This window comes from Bombus pyrosoma, linkage group LG9 (genome assembly GCF_014825855.1).
Source record: "Bombus pyrosoma isolate SC7728 linkage group LG9, ASM1482585v1, whole genome shotgun sequence".
Lineage (NCBI taxonomy): Eukaryota > Metazoa > Arthropoda > Insecta > Hymenoptera > Apidae > Bombus > Bombus pyrosoma.
Genome location: NC_057778.1, coordinates 14962275 through 14982482, shown reverse-complemented (window position 1 = coordinate 14982482; position 20208 = coordinate 14962275). Strand labels below are relative to the sequence as shown.

The following is a 20208-nucleotide window of genomic DNA, read 5'->3' as shown; positions in this document are numbered from 1 at the left end:
GCCATCCGAATGTCCGTTGAAAAGAAACGCGCTCGGCTCGTTTATTGTATATCCCAGGACTAATTTTCCAGTAGAATGCCAGATATTCGCGGTCGACGCCAGCCTTTATAGTCCCGAGCATTGCCAAATGCGTCGTGAGGACCGCCAGAATCGAATGCCGTTCAACGAGTTCAGATTTAGGTACAAAGGCAGACGCTTTTCGAACTTGCGACTCTTGATTTCACCTCGGCTAACCTGCCGCCTCTATGAGTTACTCCTTCGTCGTTTAAGAGGCTGCGTTCGAGTTTGTTTTGTTTAACAGACCGAACTAGGTGGACTTTTCAATAATATAGTTAAAATATTTATTCGATGATGCCGCGATCATGATTGGATCGAGCGATACTATGTACGCCTTTTCTGTTAATTTAAACAAAGCTTTGAGTCCAATGAAATAAAAATGAAAATAAACAAGTGAAATGTATCTAGATCGGTTACACTGCGAGAATTAAAACTGTATGTGGTAAAAATATATATTGTTAATTGATATCTTCTGCAAAAAATATTGCTATAACTCCAATAGTTTTACATCGGATAATTTCATTTCGAAAATATCTCATGTAATTCCGCAGGTCCTAATATATGTTGTATTCAGAATTGTAATTTTTATTAATTCAAATTGTGAATCGTGCGTTGGTGAAAATTTTAGAGAAAAAATTAAAGCTATACACACGTTAGAAACGTGAAACGATGCATAATACATGAAATTCGTGATAGAATGCACTCTCTATGTTTAGAATCAATTATATCAGCGAATGCCAATTGTATTGTTGTTTATTTTTAGATACATTCGATCACTCTATTTTGCATTGTTCAAATACGCCCGGAAAAATATACATATATGTATAAATTTGCAAACACGTTTCTCGTGAAAATATTGATTTTCTTCGTGTTTGATTAGAAGTTGACGATGGAAGACGAAACGAAGGACAACTGGATAGTACATATTGATTTAACCATTTGTACGAAGGTTCTTAATATCTAGCTAATCGATAACTGTAATATAGTAGTGTGCCATGTCAAAAATAACCTGGTTACTAAATAGGTCATTTTTTTAATTGCAAATGACGTCACGAGTGACCTTTCCTTCCACGGTCTTCATATGTATTTCATATAAAGTACGTATCTCACACTTTAAATCCAAATGTTTATTTTCAACCTCGTATTTTATATCTTTATAACAAAGAGAAAAAGTGAAGAATGTGGACTAGGAAGGCAGAAATAACGAAGTAACATAGTTAAAAATTAGAACTTGCATATTATACATCTCTGAATTTTTGATATAAGTAATTTATATTCTTCTTTTTTTCGTGCAGTTGATAATCGACATTGACATAACTTATCACTAAATTATATTCGTTTCGATTATATTGATTTTCGTGCAGCAAAGTTTGCGCAGGATGGTGGTACCGAAAGCTATAGAGCTCGAGGAACAAGTGTTGACCATGATGCAAACGATGGTCAGTCGGACAGGCAGGGGATCTTGTTACGAAGATTTATCATTGGTGGCCGCGCGTTTGCATCGAAGTTCGTGTAAGCGATAATTACGATTAGGAAAGGAACATAGGCTGTTCGTCCCGTAAAATAAATCATTTCTATTCGTAAGTGGTATCGATCGTAAGCCACCCTTTACTATCGACCGAACCTTCTATCAAACCTTTGGTGAAACTGACATAATTACCAAGGAATACACGATCAGTGCGGATGAAGATGTCCAGGGAGAATTATGAGTGGCACTGCCTGCACGCAGATGATCGTTTCAATTTACATTTTCGCGGAACAGTCGGGCACGTGTCTGCTATGCCGCTCTGCTCGTATATCTTGCTTCTTCCGTTAACATTCGAGGGCTGCCCTAACGTGGCCATGCAACGAACCACCGGTGCGGTGCGCTAGTGTCGTCGTCTACGTTGCACCCCTCGATTCGAGATGCGGCGCCGGAAGAATGGAAAAATTATTGCCTTTCCGATAGCCCGATAACACGGCGAAGGTTATTACTGCGACAGAAAAGGCCGGAATGAATGGAGTTGAGTTCTACGAGCTTTGGCCAGCTAAATGGTCGATAGTCGGGCCGAATATGTGCGGGTGTATTGCGTCTGCTCTTGTGTAAGCTCGGCTACGTGTAATGCATGCCCGAAACGGAAGGCATACTTCTGTAATTGGGGCATGCTCGGCTGTTGGTTAAATTATACAACGGCTAGTAGTATACTTTCTGTAGCACAAATCCGTGTCCCTTCTACGAGAAAATTGCACGCTCGTAGCTGTACGCTGACCCACCCGATATTAAAGCTAAATGAACGAAGCTTGTCAAGCATCTTTATCGCTACTCTGTGTAAACGGTACATTCTTAGTAACGCGGATTACAAGATGGATATTGGACGTCGTGTTCCCTTACTTACGTGATGTTCCTCCGCTCTTTCGATCGTTCGTATTTTTAAACGTTAAACGTTTAAACGCAGTCGCTTTAACGTTTAAAAAATTCTTTATCCTCGTTCCTCGTAACCATCTTTATAACCATCGGTTAGACATCTTTGAACTAATTCGATCGGTCAATTGAATTTTATCATTCTACGTAATATTCTAATAAAATTCGCTTATTTGCTTAATATAAATTCGAATTGTTGATTGTCTTGTCATTAGATTTATTAATTTCACTACACGTATATATTTTGTATTTATAATTTATTAGCTCGGTATACAATCCGACTTATACTCGTAAATATATGTACGTTATTTAGATGATTTAAACATCGGCTCTGTATGCCGGTACTAAGTTCTATATAAACATTTCACGTAACACAATTAATTTCAGTAAAAGTGATTGGTTATAATATTTGATTTAACAAGTGTTGCTGACCGCTGGATCTCGAATAACGTATATACATACAATATCGAGTTTAAATGGATAATATTGATTAATTTAGTTGGACGATTATATTTTGAATTCGCTTTGGTACCTTTTTGAGATCACACACAATCGATAACATCGTTAATATTTTTCAGCACTGACATGTAACTAATCGTGCATAAGCCTCTTTAGCAATGAATATTTAATGAATTTTTATCTGTATATAAACGATTCACGAACGAGCATAGGTAAGCCAAAAACGAAACGCTGAGTTCATAAGACGTAAAAAGGGGAAACAAGTAGTCTCTTACGACTTAAATTAGCCGTAAAATTGGACACCTTCAGGAAGACGAATCTTTGGTGTCTGGTTTCGGCCAGCCCCTTCGCCGAAATATATCACTTGACTCGCAAGGGTCGAACGAATTACGCACACGGCCCCGTAATGATAAAAATGAATTACCCTGACGAAATCGAATCGCCGGATCTTCGGTTACGTTTGACCGTAGAATTGTGTGTACCTGCGGCAGATGTGGCAGAAAGGGTAGCTTCCGCGGTGTAATACGGGCCAAGATATACCGATGTCGTAAATTAACCCATCGAGAAGGGATTTCGATTAATGTCTTACGCTCATGCATTGCATTCTGTTTTAGAGCTTCGTACGATAAAAAAATTATTCGTGACTACACTGTGGATGTATGTATATGCATTTATAGGAAATTAAAAGATGCGAAGACAAAGAACGCGCATAATATGAAAAAATAAACAGAATACCGTGTACCATGTGCAAATAATAGTAAAATTTTGTCCTTTTCTACTTCTCTCAAAAATAGGATTAAACGGATTAAAATAGGAAAAAAAAAACGCTGGGAACTAACATAATAACGGGAGATAAATGATTTTTTAACGCTATCTGGTTGACCGTCGAGCCGAGAACAACGTCAACGAGGAGTAAAAGGTATTTACCATCGAAAAGGGGGCGTTTGCAAGCAACGCACCATGCATCACATGGGGGAATCTTATCTCTGCTATAATATATGGGCGGATTGTGCTTCGTAGATTATCGCTGGAACCATACCATTTGACGTTATTATGCGTTTCTCTCTCTCTCTCTCATTCCCTCTCTCTTCCTTGATCTCTCCCTTTCGCTCTATCGATCTCTGTTTCTCTTTGCCAGAGATAAAACATCGAGAGTCCATCCTGGTACCAGGTCTCCATCATACGATAGCTGTAATATTTGGTCGCTATCGAAGATGCATAACGACAATCTTTAATGATAACTTATTTCACGCGTACTCTAAATAAATCGTAATTACTGTAAATTATTTCAAAATATCCCGTAGAAATATTTAAATTATCGGAAGGGGGAGATAAATCTATATTGCTTTGAAATGTCCGTAAATACGTTAAAGAATACATAGGAGTACAACGCTTCGATAGAAGTATATATCCAAAACTCGATGCAATACACATAATATCAAAGATCGGCAAACGGAATTTATGCTGGAGGTCACAGTCTCTCGAATCTTTCACGCATGATGGGACCGTTTGTAGTCCGTAAGTCAGAAGGAGATTTTGGCCCCTCGAACAGAGGCCAAAGATTCACACGTTCAACCGCAGACGTAGCGGCGTGAAAGATGACGCAGACGCTACTAGCAGCATGGTCCAAGGGGAAGAGGATACAACGGAAGGGTAGAGCAAGAGAAAAGGGAGGGCAAGGTAGATTGCTACGAAGTTAGCTGGTTAACTCGACGAAACAACAGTAGCAAGTTAGCGCGAGAAGTTGGCGTCAGTTGGCACCAGTGCGTCGTGAAGCTCCAAGAGGACTGGAGCAAAGGGGTAGGGGCAGACCTCGAAGCTGGGGGCTCTAACTATTTCATTGTTTCATAATTGAAGCATTTGCGGTCTCACCGTTATGCATATATCTATTAGAGAGGCTGAAGCGTGAAAACGCAGCACTGTCGACGCCGAAACTTGCTTCGTTATTGAAGTAAGACGGGGTCGTCTTAGGAACTTGAGTCGATTTCTGCGAAATCGATCGATATATTTTCCCTGTTCTTAACACTGTTCAAATTGCAGAAAATTATCACTAATTGCATATATATATATTCTATTCTTTAATACATATTTATAGCGATTAGAATATTTAGTATTTAAAAGTCATTTTGTGTCTATCATTATTCCACGGTGTTAGAAACACTTGAGAAAAGTAGTAGTGTCGTTTCTGGACTAAAGTTGTGATGATAACAAGACAGTGTGGCGCGTCGATGATGTCAGCGATCTGACGAACTTCATCAAACTATCTTCATGGATCGTTGTACATGTTGGCGTGTTTGGATTATCGCGTTTACCATTGTCCTATATTTTAGAACTTGCAAACTTCCGCTGTAAACATTCTAACGTGCTGGCTGCTCGTGGAACTTAAGTTCGTAAGTTCATTAAGCTTATAATGTATTCGATACCATGAACAAATCTAATCAATTTCACACTTCAAACTGCCAAATTATTATTCCGTACACGTTGATAAAATATGTTCACAGTGAATCAGCCAACTTTCGCTTAATTGGTCGGAACAAGTCAAAGTATTTTATCCAGATTTATTAAAAATGATATCTCGCGGAAACGCATTGGGCCACGGTTGGACGGGTCCAGAATACGGATACGATAATGAAGCAAATTTTTCCGTCTCGTTGCCGCCATACGATGCGCGGCGATAAAGTGGTCAACCAACGAATTAGTTTGTGACACGATCGGTCGATTTATGGAAATCGGTTTAACGTCGTCGGGCCGTTCGTATATTTCGTATTAACGTAATACCTATTCCCAGCAGCGTTTCCGACAGATTTGCATGCATTGTCCGACAATCAATTAAAATATTCCAGTATTTATGCTCCATCTGAACAGTTGTTACGAGGCGAAAGGGGGCACGCGTGTATTTCACTCAAAGAGTTTACGTATCCGAATAACATTGTTCCTGAACATTTCGCGGGACAAATTCGTTGGCACCACGTTAGACTTGTTATGGGATCGTGATACCGGGATAACCTTGATTAACTTATCCACTCACTTCCGAAAGTCGTTGTCATCCCCGTTGCTCTTTATCTCGAGATTGATGTCTGATGCCTCTGGCTATTTCCCATGGAATTATTAAAATAGAGATTGCGAATTCACTCTGTGGTACGCGAATAACATATGATTTTTACTCCTATTTCTGTTTTCCATATTAATTTTGCTTAATTTTGTTTTAATTATTGCTGTCTGTGTAAGAACAACGTGAGAATAACAATAACTGTGATTCTTTAACGTATGAACCGTTGAAAAAGAGTTGCACCGAAAGTCCTTTACTAATTAAAGTACGATAAATTAGGCAATAACGCAGAAGAGAAATCTAATTTTATACGTGTTCGGAATGCTTGTTGAATCATCGCATGTAACCAAACGAGTACTTTTAATTATTACATTGTAAAATTACAGTAATTATCAAAATAATCAGCACATGTAAATCCAACAAGTAGAATGATAAAATTAACCTAACAAGCAGCTGCGTACGCGTATATGTGTGTTTGTGTGTTTACGATGTTGCACAGAACACGCTTACAGCATTGCATGGGTATTGGTCGAGCATCGTGCCTGAGATACGTAATCACCGTTGTGCACCTGACTGGACTCGGTGGAATAATTTTGCGGCGAAGATCATCTCGGTAATATAGATCCGGGGAAGGCATGGTTGGCGAGCCAACCTGTTTCGCACGTTGGTTTCGCGACGCGAGGCATAAATAAAGGTTAAAGATTCAACGTCGTAAAATACCATGTCAACGCGGAAGCAAATATTAACCGTTGCGCTGTCCCATGAAAATAATGAAATAGTTTTCTTTGTATTTCCTAGCTAGAGAAGTAATAATAATAAAAAGGAACTTCTTTGAGTTATCGTTTATTTAAACGTCGTTCAACGATTTTCAAGTGTTTCTAGTTGTTTTGAGGCTCAATGCAATGCAATGTAATGATGTTTTGATAATGAAGTATTAAGATTAGTTATACTTGAGGAACTTGTTAGTAATATTCTTGAGCCTTTACCCATTACGCTGTAAATTTGTTTGACAGCATTTGGATAGTATTCTCCCGGGCATATGCCAACCTTCGACTCTTAAAAAATTTTGGTAATTAATTACGTGCGCTTTCTTAAGCCGCTTTGTTCTTTCTTTTTTTATTGTTATTCAAAGAATCAGTACACCGCGTGTATCAAAAAACTATGATCATCAATTTAAATATATCCTTTCGTAACGAACATTTAAGTCGTTTTTGTTTTATGATTGTTTAGGCAAATAATGGAACGAATAGACAGCGAGAAAGAGAGAAAGAAATGGGAACACGATTTGTCTATTAGGGGATTCAGTAATGGAGTTAACTTACGTGGTTGCGCAACCAATTATACTTGGCCTGTATAGTAGAATGTGCAATTTTCGGGCGCTATTATGCGAGGGTGGTATAGGAATAGGTGGTAGGAACCATTACTCTAAGGTTCGTTTATTTATGACTTTAATATCGGTTACTATTGGAATACTAAATCATTAATTGAATTATTTTCAATTCTGAATTGGAACAGTAGAATACAATTAAAGTAGATATTTTCTATCATCCTTTTGATTTCTGATTAATTCACCTGCATTTTGCGTAATGCGCGTATAATTTAATTTGATAATGTAATCCGTTCTGTTTCTGATATTTGTAATTTACGCCTCGTTTAATCATTTAAATTTAACGTATTTACTTGAACGAGTATGTTGTGTTTATGCTTATTAATAGCCATAGATATATGATACAGGATCTGTTACACCTTAATTACTCTATTAAGTATAAGACCTAGTCCATATCCATTTATTAAATCCAAATGCGTTATTACAGTGACATTAGTAGGGCATCTAGAAATGAGGAAGATTAATTAATCCTTTAGGAAACTGGTCCATGTAGGACATGACGAACACAGAACAACCGCAACGTAGAATCGTTAGTGTATAATCCTAAACTATTCTCAATAGATAGGACCATAATATGAAGATCTAAAGTGGTATTATAGGATCGACACATTAACGATTAAATTAACATTTCTACGCAGTTGATCCACATAATTCCATCGATCAATTATCTGTTTTAATTGCTACTTTAACTACTTATTTTCGAATTTATATACAGAAATGTATAATACACTAACTCCGTGAATGTAATAAAGTGCAACTAAAATGTAATTTCCAATTTACCTGAGAAAAGAATTTCTCATGAAACTCATACTCACCTCGATGGTTGCAATCTGTGACAGAGACCCTACGGTACCAAGTACTTAATTACGAAGCCAATTCGCCTTCACATTCATGCATCAACTTTTAATTTCTTACTCGTTTATTTTAATCCATATAAAACCAATATGTTTACGAGATTGTCTAGTAACAAATCTAAAAACAACTAGTCGTAAAAAATTAATTCTCTAAATAGCCGGACGTCCGGCCAAGCAGGACAACGTGATCGAAGATACATACACAGAACGACCGCAACGCGGAATCGTTAGCGTATAATCCTAAACTATCCTCAATAACCGAGCCACACTCGCGGCGTACGAAAGCAAAGTGGTAGTATACGAGTATGGAAGCGACGCATTAGTGAATTAGCGTTTCCTGCCATTGCAATCAAGGTAATGCGCCGCTACGGCACGCGCTATGGCCCCTCTCTTCACGGCTCTTGCTGTTGCACACGGATATCGCCTGCTGCCTTTCCCGTGTACGTTGTATCTCGAGACAATTAATAATTCAACATCTTGAAGGATTCAACCGGCGCGCTTAACAGAAACGAGACCTTCGAGCGATTCTCAATTGCTTCGTCGAATTAATAAGTGACTTCCTACTAAGTATGCTACCAACGAATAAATAGATCAATTATCGTTGATGTTATATTCGGTACTTCCAAACGAGAACAAATTCCTCGGAAAAATGTAGTAAGCATTGCTGAGGGGGAAAACAAATCGATGTTCAATATGTGACAATTTTCCCAGCGCAATTGAGAATTGGCACAAGATTATTTAAAGAACTCGGTGAAAAATACAATTCTGAGTTCTTCTGTAGAAAAGCAGTACTATTTATTCGATGCTTCTTAATGTTGTTCGTTAATATTTCGCAATGTAAAATTACTAGAATATAGTATATTCTTCGGCAATTAATTTTTTTTTTTGTTATTCGATACCGTAACTATAATATTTTTTTGTATCTTTTAACAAACTGAACACACAACACTTGCCTGAAACGATGTTTTATCACATCGTAAATGATGGAAATGTAATTTCCGCCTGTCATCTCTATCCTTGTGCTCTACTTTTACAGTTTTAATGCAAATTTCGCAATTACCTTTTTGCAAAGACTAAGAGGCTGCCTAATGATTAAAACAAAACATAGAAAGAAAAAAGATTGTGTTTAGAATTTATTTTAATTTATTTATTTCTATTAGTTTCTATTTAACGCTTAAGCATTTCTTCTTTCATGAATATTTTGTTGCAGTCATACTTCCAAATCAGTTTTCCTAATTGGTAGATTTAAAAAAACATAAATAGAAAATCATCGTGATTAAGAACGAACGTGATCGATTCACCAGTGATTGGCAAGTAGAAGTTTACGCCATCTTTACTAACGACACAGTTTCTACGTCTAACTTCACATCGCTACCGGCTCGAATATGGCAGTGAAATGTGGTTGATTGTTTTCGTGATTTAAGACATTGTTTTGGTGTATTCCAAAAATGTGTTGTGAACTGCCGTTACTATTAAGTGATTTCTTTATCAAAATAATATAAAATGCCAGTATGTTCCTTTTACTGTCGTAGTCGCACAAGTTGAATTTTCAATTTCGTTGTCAATTTATAAATATTGTACATTTCGTGTTTTCCTCTTTGAGAAACTTTTTAACGATAACACACAACTAGATGGAAAATAACTGAAAGAACTCAGTAGAATTTAAAAATATGCAATCATCAATCTATATTAATTAACTATAATTAATTTGTTTCCCATTCAATTCATCCATAACCTATACACTTTTAGCGACTAGAAGAAAATTCATATTTTGACACTCTTGACAAAACCGGAATACCTATTTCGTTCGATAGACTAAAAAAGGAGAGAGAGAGAGAGAGAGAGAGAGAAAGAGAGAGAGTTTCACGTTGCGCACAATCGGACACTGATTGAATTTCGCGTTTGTCAAAGTGCACAATGTATGAGCTTTTTTTCACCTGGAAAACTTTAAACGTCCCGGAATTCAAATCGTTTCCAGAAATCCGTGGTTCAATCAACAAAACGTTTATGACGTGAAGCCGCAAAACCTTATGGATCATAAACTCTTTCATTACATCTTGCTCAACTAATACACTTGCAATTTTAATTTTTAACAACTTTATCGTTCTACGATACTTGTTTCAACAATAAAACGATTGTGTCGTTTCATTCCACTAGGTTACGAATTGTTAGATATACAAATTCCAATTTCATATAGTATCATTAGTGTTCTAAAATCTCAAAGAAAGAAAAAAAAAAAGAAATTCTGTCTAATATAATGATTTTAACGAAGAAGCTCCACGTCAGTTCTAATTCCCGATAACGGCTTTCTTTTAAGTAGCCCAAAGTGAGCGTATCATGACACTCATGAAGAGTTTGTGCGAGCAACATCCATTATTTTTGCTGTCCATTCTCAGCCCCGTAGTAAGAGTACTTGAACGTGAATTCATTGTTATCACTTGTCGTTTTCGTAATCACTTTGCACGCGTCTCGTCCATCGAACCGGCGGCTGTCTGTGCGATAGAACGAACCGCGAGTAAAATGCGTCAAATAATTTTACCGTGTGACGCCAGTCACGGACGATGCGCATCGAACGTTTCATTGGCACACCTGTTCTATATCGAGGTCGCGCGACAAAAATGTTTTTCCTCGCCCATCGAACGCGAAATCAGTCGGGGGAATTGAGTTACTGGAGTCACGTTCTACAAATTCTGGATTTTGTTCCTTTGAGCTAATCGAGCTTTAAAGCACTCCAACGAGAAAATTGCAAATTTCTATGCTCTTACGGTCAGTTCCTGCACCATACATGGGACCGTGCAGTGCGAAATGAGAGACCAGCGAATGGCAAAATAGCAATTTGAGATAGATGAAAAATTGAATTGTTTATATTGTTGCGTTACGGAGTACTGTTTCATTGTTTGTATTCTCTGAACGTGTTCAGTGTGTTTAAGCATTGATTGAAAGGGTGCCTCGATAAAAAGGGTTAATTTAGTTTGAATTAAAAAACCAAAACTGTATGTTTTACCTGACTGAATATGTTGGTACGTGCCTGTTTCGATGATGTATCGAATTTTCGGTTGTCCGGAAGCTAAAAAATTAATTAGAAATCCAGCAAGCCATGTTTCGAGAATTATATCGATTATTTCGACCAATTTTTGCGTTTCATTCCCTGTGACGAGAAAAATTGAGTTACCAAACAAAGCATTTCTAGATATGCACGAATAGATACGTATTTCGATAAGGCAAAAGAGTGATTTTCTAAAAAAGACGTAGAAATAACGTCTTTTTCGTTGATTCAAGATCATTCGGAAATTGGATTCTTTATTCATTATTAAGCATTAAAAAGGGCGCATACTATGTGGTTAAATAAACACGGTGTTTATCCAGCGCTGTGGAGAGAAGAATAAATCACGAAGCGACAGAAAAGTTAAAAAATCATTGTGAAAGTAGGAAACACGACGTTTGAAGGCAGAACTCTTTCGAAAGGACAGCATTAGTAGGTGCCTCTGACGCTAAGGGAAGGACAGTTCTGTCTGGTTCTTTCGCTTCCTCTTTCGTTCGGTGAAAAATCTTTGGCTGTCTCGTTAAAACTTTTTCTCAAGAACATCTCGAGAGCACTCTTATCAAAAAAGGTTTCATCCACGTTCCACCGTCGTCCTTCTTTTACTTAAGGATCGCAACGCAAAAACCGTGTTCTAAACGTATCTGCTTATCTGCGCGACAAGTATATCGAGACGTCATTTCAATCTGCGATAGCCGCAACTTTGCATTTATTTCGTAACGTTCTTCATGCGTAAATGTCGATGGCCAGTTCAATTTACGAGTAGGTATCATAAACATTGACATAGTCACGCACACACAGATACTTGAAATAGTTTATTCTAGCACGGTCAAGAAATTGAAATTACTTTGGCAACAATCCATGCGGTACACATCAATCACACAGTGCATTCTTTTTTATCTTACAATTCACATTTCTATTACTATTCTTACATTTCTATTGCTTCGAGTATCTGCATTACGATATCATCATAGAAAAATTCGTATGTTCGATTCGTTATTAGTTTTTAACGTAAAGGGTCTTTCATACATAGAGATTGAAATTAAAATACATTTCCATATTCCTTGATCAATGGGAGCAATCGATTCGAAAATTCATAGATATAATATTCATATTTTGGCGAACGTACGAATGAAAATAATGATGAAAATCATTCCTCTAACGCAGTCGATGTCGTTGGCTTCGTTACCATTTTGAAAACTAGATTCCAGCGGAATTCCACGATAAAGCAATCGCTCTGAATTCAGACGATAAAATTGCCTTTGGGAAGGTAACAGTGTGACTCCCAGAAGTCCCTACCCGGGAGACAGAAAGCAACAGGGAATTATAAAAGTGGAAATCAACATGCTGGTTTTTCAGCGTGTCCCAATCGTTCACGCAGTGAATCCACCATCTTCGTGCTTGATGTAGCAGACAGGGTGAACCTGTAATCTCTCCATTGTGTCGACGCTGTGACGCGTATACGCAGATACGAGTGATTCGGTCACTGCAGCCAGCAAACGTGCGTCTGAACGTGTCCATCTAGTGGCTCGCAAATCTGAATTTCTCAGTCGTGCGTGAAGGCTCGGCATTTCTCCGGGTTCTTCCACCAGTTCAAAGAGAACATAGACCACCATTACCACGTGTGTCGCGTGATTGTTGCTTTCGGAATATTTACCTGGATTTTCATACATAGGCATGTATAGTCGAAGTAAAAGAGTATAGATGGAAAATTTTAGTTTTCTAAAAAGTTTCGTTTTGTTTTGAATGTTAATGTTGGAGTTGATCTTCGGATCGATACACAGCTTGTTGGATGCGCCACGCAATTAAATATTCTCTACTCTACAAATTTTCCTTTCGTTATGAAATTCAAGGTCAACTGAAGGTTACATTGTAGGTCGTTGAATTCGTCTTTTTAGCAGTTACAACAGAGTAGTCGAAGAATATACGGTGTTATTTAAGAAACTTGAGATAACATCGACGTTTTAGAAAATGTAATTCATAAAGAAATCAAAATATATTCATCTGGTCAGTCCTCTGGAATACAATAAATGTCATTTGAAACACGTTTTGATGAAGTCAATACATAACGAGTTATTTCAAGTGATAATTTTTATTGACTCATACTGTATTATGAGAGTCTCCTAGTATATTCATCAAACATATCACAGATGATCAAATTCCTGAATTGATGCCAACGGAAACTTAATTGTTGCCAAAGAATTGAATGCTTCTCCAACTTGCCATTTTTTAATCTATATCATCTAAAGCTGTTAAAATATTGAGATAATAAATTATTTTATTGTTCATTCAAGTCTTAACTTGAGATTAGATCTGATTTTTCGATACTTGTTAATTTTCGAAAATTACGAATTATTTTATCTCGACGATAAAATTTTAAAATTCATCGTAGTGTTCCTGCGCCGTAATGTACTTCTGCTTTCTACAATCTCAACGAAACTCTATGTATGGTCATGATTCAACGAAAATTCGCGTCGCGTCGTTGGTAAATTGCAATTTCTTCCCTTCCATAGCCAGTTTTCCGCCATCACTGTAGAGTCTTGTCGAACACCATCGCGACAAGTTTGCGGTTCACGACAGCCGGAACGCGCGCGAGTATTTACATCTGCTAGCTGTGTAGAACACGCAGGATATCTAGAGAATAGGCAAGACCGAAGAGAGAGAAGAGCGATACACTACGGAGACTGGCTGGTTGCAACATTGAAAAGTATGCAGGCGCGTCGTGTTTGGGTCTGAGATGTATCGCGAAATACTCGTTTCTGGTACATACGAACACACTATCCAGGAACACATGCAAACTTATCTTACATGCGGATGTGGCAGTGCAAGCGATCACGTAGCACTCATAGTCTTCCCTGTAGGTTTGTAGGAGCGTGACTATATACGGCAGCCAAGGCGAATTCACAATGCAGAGACGTCGTTGCCCTTCTCCCATTTTCCCGATGTCGTATAGGCGTCCTCCTGCAATGTCCCGTCTGTTATTGGATTTGTTTGAAACTTTTCAAATTCGACCAGCAAATGTGTCTAACGCGGGACGTGCTCGGGATGTACCGAGACAATTTTTGAGCAGCTCGACCGCCGCGGCAGAATACTCCTTGAGATGTCTCCTCCTCGTTCCTTCAATGTATCAGTCATTTTCAATGGAAACTTCCAGTATAGCAGATCTATAACCGTGCTGGGATTCACGATGGTACATATCTTCGTTCAATGTGTATATGTACCTTGGAATACGATGATGTTTTACCAATATGAGGATTTGTTTCGTTAGAAAAGTCACTTGACCAACTTGCAAATCAACATTTTTCCTGTTGTTCTTCGTTCTTGTTATGCATTGTATCTTTTTTTAATCATTGGAATGTTTCGCGAGTTAATCTTTAACGATTGATTGTATCAATATTTTGTTATCATTCGCGTTCGTCGCGCGTATGTACAGCATTGATTCAAAATTTCCAACTGAATAGGGTTTCATTTATGTCGAATTTTCGGAAGTTTCCTAGTCCGTAGGAGAATTGTAGAGCAATCTCCTGTAATAAGAAAGAGGAACTTTTGTGATCCTTTTTGTTCGCGAACTGGGATTCGACTTTCGAAAATTGGCTTTGAACGAAAAGCCGGAAGAATGAGTTTCTATCTATTGGATTAAATTGTTAAAAATTTCATCGATTCGTTTCCAATATACATATATTTACACAAGAAAAGACCAACTTTAACGATCGATGTCTTTTAAATATAAGTATTAGAAGTTAAAAGTTTTTAGGAATTTTTAGAAATTATTATTTATTAAACGACTAAATTATATCATTATACAGATAGTGAAAAATGTTAATAAAAATAATTAAAGTAAGGAGAGTTAATCGCAAATATGAAGACATTAAATTAATTCCCATTAAATATGGTTACGAGTTACAAGGTGGTTTCCTGTTTGAATAATTCGAGCAACAACAAATGAGTTGCTTTATGTATAGCGGCTACATATATAAGAAACTCGATGGATAACTAGTAGCGTTACTCGTGTGAGCAATGAATGTTTCCCCTTGTCAGCGATAAAATCGATGTATATGCAACTGTTACAGTTCACGTGTGTTACACTGCTTTTTGTGTAAACACCATTGCCAGCCTGTGATTTTGATCAATGAAGCTTTTCCTTTGGCCTTCCTTTCTGTAAAGTGCACCCGATACAGAACACAATCAATCTCTACTGTAAAGCGTGTGTTTCTTGTATATCTTATTGTTACTAAATGTTTGATAAATGTATCTGTTTCTGAAAAACTGGTCTTAAATATTATTTCTCCTTTACAAGAAGATCAGCTAAAACGTATCCTATTATTCAGTCCTATGAGAGCTAAGAAGTATCTATAAATCTTCGTTAAAGAAGGCAAAATTACACGGCTGATTCCTTACCTGCTATCGAAAATAGGCGCAATTGTATTTATGTTTCCCTTCCACAACGAGGAAAACCGAAACTTGAATAAAAATCAACGAACTCTACCTTATTATCGGGCTAAGTGACCTTGTCGTGTCATCGAGCACTTGGTTCGCTCGATATTGGGCGTTAAAGAGGTTAGCTGGAGACTTGCCGCCTTAAAGAGCGTTAAGAAAAGCAGAAAAAGTTGTTTGCTAGCGGCCGATTTACTACGCGTGATTAATAATCACTTCACTGTGTTTGCTTGAAATACATTTCTGAATGCATTGGATTTAATAAAACATTTTAATAGCGATTTACTTTATTCGATTAGATAATGAGCAAGCTTATTAGTAGAAAAGGATGTACAGCACATTAAGCAGAAACTTACCGGCTAGAGCAGCAAAAGGACGGTTGGATAAATACAGCCTTGAAAGAAATTAATTTTCTAATACCTGACGTATCGAGATTAATCAATATTCGTTATTTTCGTTAATTAAATCACTCGTTGAAATTTTATAAAAAGAGTGTTACAAAGATATTAGTGATTTAAAATCTTAAGATCGAAGACTTTCAAATTTATTTCGCACATAATGCTTTGGCTTAAATCAACATATCGTTTACTACTTTCGACTCTTCAAATATGTCACATCATTTTATAATGATGGCGTAATCATTGGCAAGTAACTCTAGTCGCGATATTTCACTGATTGAAAATTCAAACTAGATATTCCTCAGAATCTTAATCCGGAATGCTTCATTCCCTGTTAATCGCGATCGTTAGAAACGCATAGTCACGCTTTTTAATCTCATCGGTAATTTTTTTTTCCTCTAGACTGGGTAATGGAAAAGTCGGATTGCGAGGTGCAAGCGACAGAGGGGGGAGGGCAGGTTCGGATACGAAACAGGATAAAAACGAAGGTACAATTGAGCAATCTCATGATTGGAGACCTTCCGTGAGAGAGGCTGCATAAGGTCTGCTTGCCCATGTCACGGCTGCTCGCTGTCCTGCGAGATAAATCCGTCCAATCCTCTAAGGAACAGCACTCGCTGTTTATTCGCCGCTTTTTCCTTGATTTCATGAACGAACAAGGTGGTTCGGCTTTCTTTCTAAGATCAGACCATTTCGCTTCGGTTACCCTCTTTTCAAACTCTCAGCCCTCTTAGTACATTGATTAATATATTATCAATCGTTCGACAAATTTTTTATCCCTTCTCGTCTTTTAATACACCGTGTACTTGTGTATATGTGTATATGTTAATGTAAATAATTAATGCGATTTAAAGCAAATATCACGTTGAAAATATTTATGAAAATATTAAAGAAATTTTTAGTCTCTCGTCCAATAAACATTCGTCGATGAATTCTAATAAATCATTGCACAAATTTTCTCATTGACTTTTAGGTATGGTTTCCCCTATCTCCGGTTTTACCGCCTTGTTTGTATTTTGTACTATGCGTAACGGATTTTCGATATTTTTATCGAATGCAATAGTTGTTTTTATTTTTCCATTTTCGTTTACCTACATCAAATATATATCGCAAGCATGTAAGCATGAAACTTGTGTCAGCATACCAGAATATTGACCACGTTTAACATGAATCGAGCGTACGTTGCGAATAACGATTAAATTAATTATATTTATTCAAGGATTCTAGGTATTACGTGACAACGGGTTTCGCTTGAATCCTTAGGATTGGCTTGATATCTTTTCGTTTCGATCTTTTCTTCCACGTAGTTTCCACGATATCGAAGTATCTACTTTTCCACGTAATTATGATTTTTATAATATTGGCTCTTTTACATAATGCCATCGTCATATATATTTGATCAGATAAAAAAGCGTCCAATCATCGTATTGTTAATAAAAATAGCGCAAGTTCGAGTACTACGTGACATAGCAGTCGTAACGAAGGAAGAAGATTTATTGTTCTCGTAAACGTTTTCCCTGGCCTCATTGTTATTTTAGACTTTTACTATGCGAGAGCTTTGGCGTCTCCTTTGTCACTGAATTTTCAATGCATTCGGTCCACAGTTCCAGCTATTACTTCTTGTTATTGCATGAAAGTCCAACTATAATTAGTCTGTCATAAAAATACCGAGAACATATGTCATCTATATAAACCTTGATTTAAAATGGAACGCTGGTACAGATCTACTTTGCATTGTAATATCGTAAGGTATTTTCGAAGGAGAAATTTGTTGAATTTATTTTAGATTTTTTCGAAATAAAATTGCTTATGTTTCTAACGTTCTTGTTAAAAATTTTTAACTCAAAAAGATACAAATCAATGGTTGGAAATTGCGATGCGAAGAAACGCGTATCCTATACTTGTTAAAATCAGATTCGAATTGGCACGTACTTTCACGGTATGCGTGTGCTATCGATTTCATCCTTTTAAACTTTCATATATTTAAAAAAATAAGCACGTATATTATAGAAAGGGTACAGAGGATATTAAATCCACTTCTTAGATCACTAACGCGCAGATGTAATTTAGGCCGAAGCGGTTTTCAGATTTTCGGTGAATGCTAATCGAGCAGCATTGCCCGTTGGAAACGCGATGCGGATATAATGCACGGGCGAAATAGCTCGGAAATAGCAATCCATCAATATCCCAGGCAGTACGGGCCCGGTTTTCAACGTTAATCAGTAATTAATTAGTGTTGGCTGGATAGCGGACTCGACGTTCGTTACCAATCGTTTTTCGATGTAAGCACCGGCGTTTATCCGGTAAAAATATATCGAATTGTCACGGAATTAGCCAGCAGCCAACACAGCCCACTCGTTTTTCCAGCATTTTCCGCCACGATATCATGGAATGTGTTCAAGCTTTATACCCTCTGGCGATGGCCGTTCCAATGATCAGCCTGGTATCAACCGAATAATGTAGTAATACATTAGCAAAGCCTCGCAATGGAACGTGCGTCTGCATGATCGCGTACGCCACGTTTATTTGGATTTGTAATCACTTACGAATCCTGCCGCTAATGAGACGAAAATTATTCGAATTATTTTGAGAATTATTTTGCAATATTCGTTTGCCCTCTTTCCTTCCCAGTTTTTGTTTTTTGCTTGAGGTTCGTGAAATATATATATTTCGTGCTCTTTGCTAAATAAGTTGTTGGTTTGCTTGCTTGTTTTAAGGACCTTTGGAATAGTTATTGTTCCGAAGATGTTTAAAAGGGTAACGCGTGTGATATGACATCGAGTGTACTATAGCCTCCAAATTATCAATTTCTTTATGTTATAGAATAAATAATAGGTCGCACTTGTACCTGTAGGTACCTTTCCGATCGCATCATTAACCAACCACAGTAACCAAAATTTTGCTAATAGGCATCGAATGACTCGCATCAATGAAAACATATCTTGCCGTTTACGGCGGTCACTGATAAGGGAGAAAAGAGAGTTTGGCTTGGCCTGGTATAATTGTACACCTGTAGCAGACCGAAAACAGTAATTCATCAACACATCAGAACGAGTTGGCAGCGCTAACGTTCCTAATCACTAATTAGCCAATTAGCTCACGCAATTTTGCTAATAACGGCTGCGTATATCGAGCCGATGAATGACGCGGCGCACCTGCAGCCACGTTAAAGGGGGCCTTTCAACCACGCTGCGCTGGCTAGATGGTTGTGTGGCGTTTCGATTATAGCTCATCTGGTAATTAGTATTGTATCGACAAACCTTTCGCGGCTACACTCATCAGACTGATCGCGTTTTGTACCTTTCCAATGATACTCGAACGTCGCCAGTGTCGTTATTTACTTAAATATACGCTACGATCGTCCATTTTCCCCGTTTGCTGTCCGATTCATACTGAAGTATCGAAATATTAAAGCGAACGTCGACGTAGACGGATTTTATTTCATCGTCGATTTTCCGTAATTTCATTTTCACAGATGACATCACGATTGCGAGTTTCGAATCGGTTTCTCAAATTCTAGGAAGCGATTTCATATTCTGATAATCTAGAAAACCAGTGTTCCACATTTAATACGCGTTCCAATTGCGCCTGTATAAAAAATGTAACGCTGCTATAGCGCCCTTGACCATTTGCAATGCTAATGACGTTCTTGTGACTTTTCATTTCCGTGCAACACTGCGAGCATCCGATATGATGCATACAAAGTCGTTCGTGTACGTAAATATAGAGTTCTTCCTTGTATTTTTTCGGCGGTATTTTTCCAAGATCTCAGAATTTTTTAATATCATTTTCTTTGAAATTTTAACCACGACGGCGAACCTTTTTTTAGGCCGATATTATTTCTAGGTTAGTTCTTCAATATTTTTGCAGAAATATTTCATAATTGAATGATTAATTTGGAAATTTTCGCCTATCTTAGGTGTTTCTAATTTTCTTAACGATAAACCGCAGCTAATAAGTATTAACAAATTAATGATATATAAATTAATTTGAATAAATTAGATTAATGACAAATTACTCTGTTGATAACGTGTATTTATACAAACGCTGGAATGTAGGTTGCGCACGTTTTTGCTCCAAATTCATCAGGGAAAGAATCTGGTTAAAATAGCAGCGGAGCTGCTGAGTC

The 20208-nt window shown here is 37.4% G+C and overlaps 1 protein-coding gene and 1 long non-coding RNA gene across 18 annotated transcripts in view; one reads left to right on the top strand and one right to left on the bottom strand.

Moving 5' to 3' along the window:
* LOC122570599 (CUGBP Elav-like family member 2) overlaps nt 1-20208 on the top strand; it is a 358376-nt gene that overhangs the window by 28737 nt on the left and 309431 nt on the right. The gene's annotated exons all lie outside the window — the stretch shown is intronic.
* On the bottom strand, nt 7127-8987 carry LOC122570607. The gene is made up of 3 exons (XR_006317859.1): nt 8410-8987; nt 8169-8325; nt 7127-7797 (listed from the first exon to the last, which is right to left on the bottom strand). It is a non-coding gene; the product is annotated as an uncharacterized LOC122570607 (long non-coding RNA).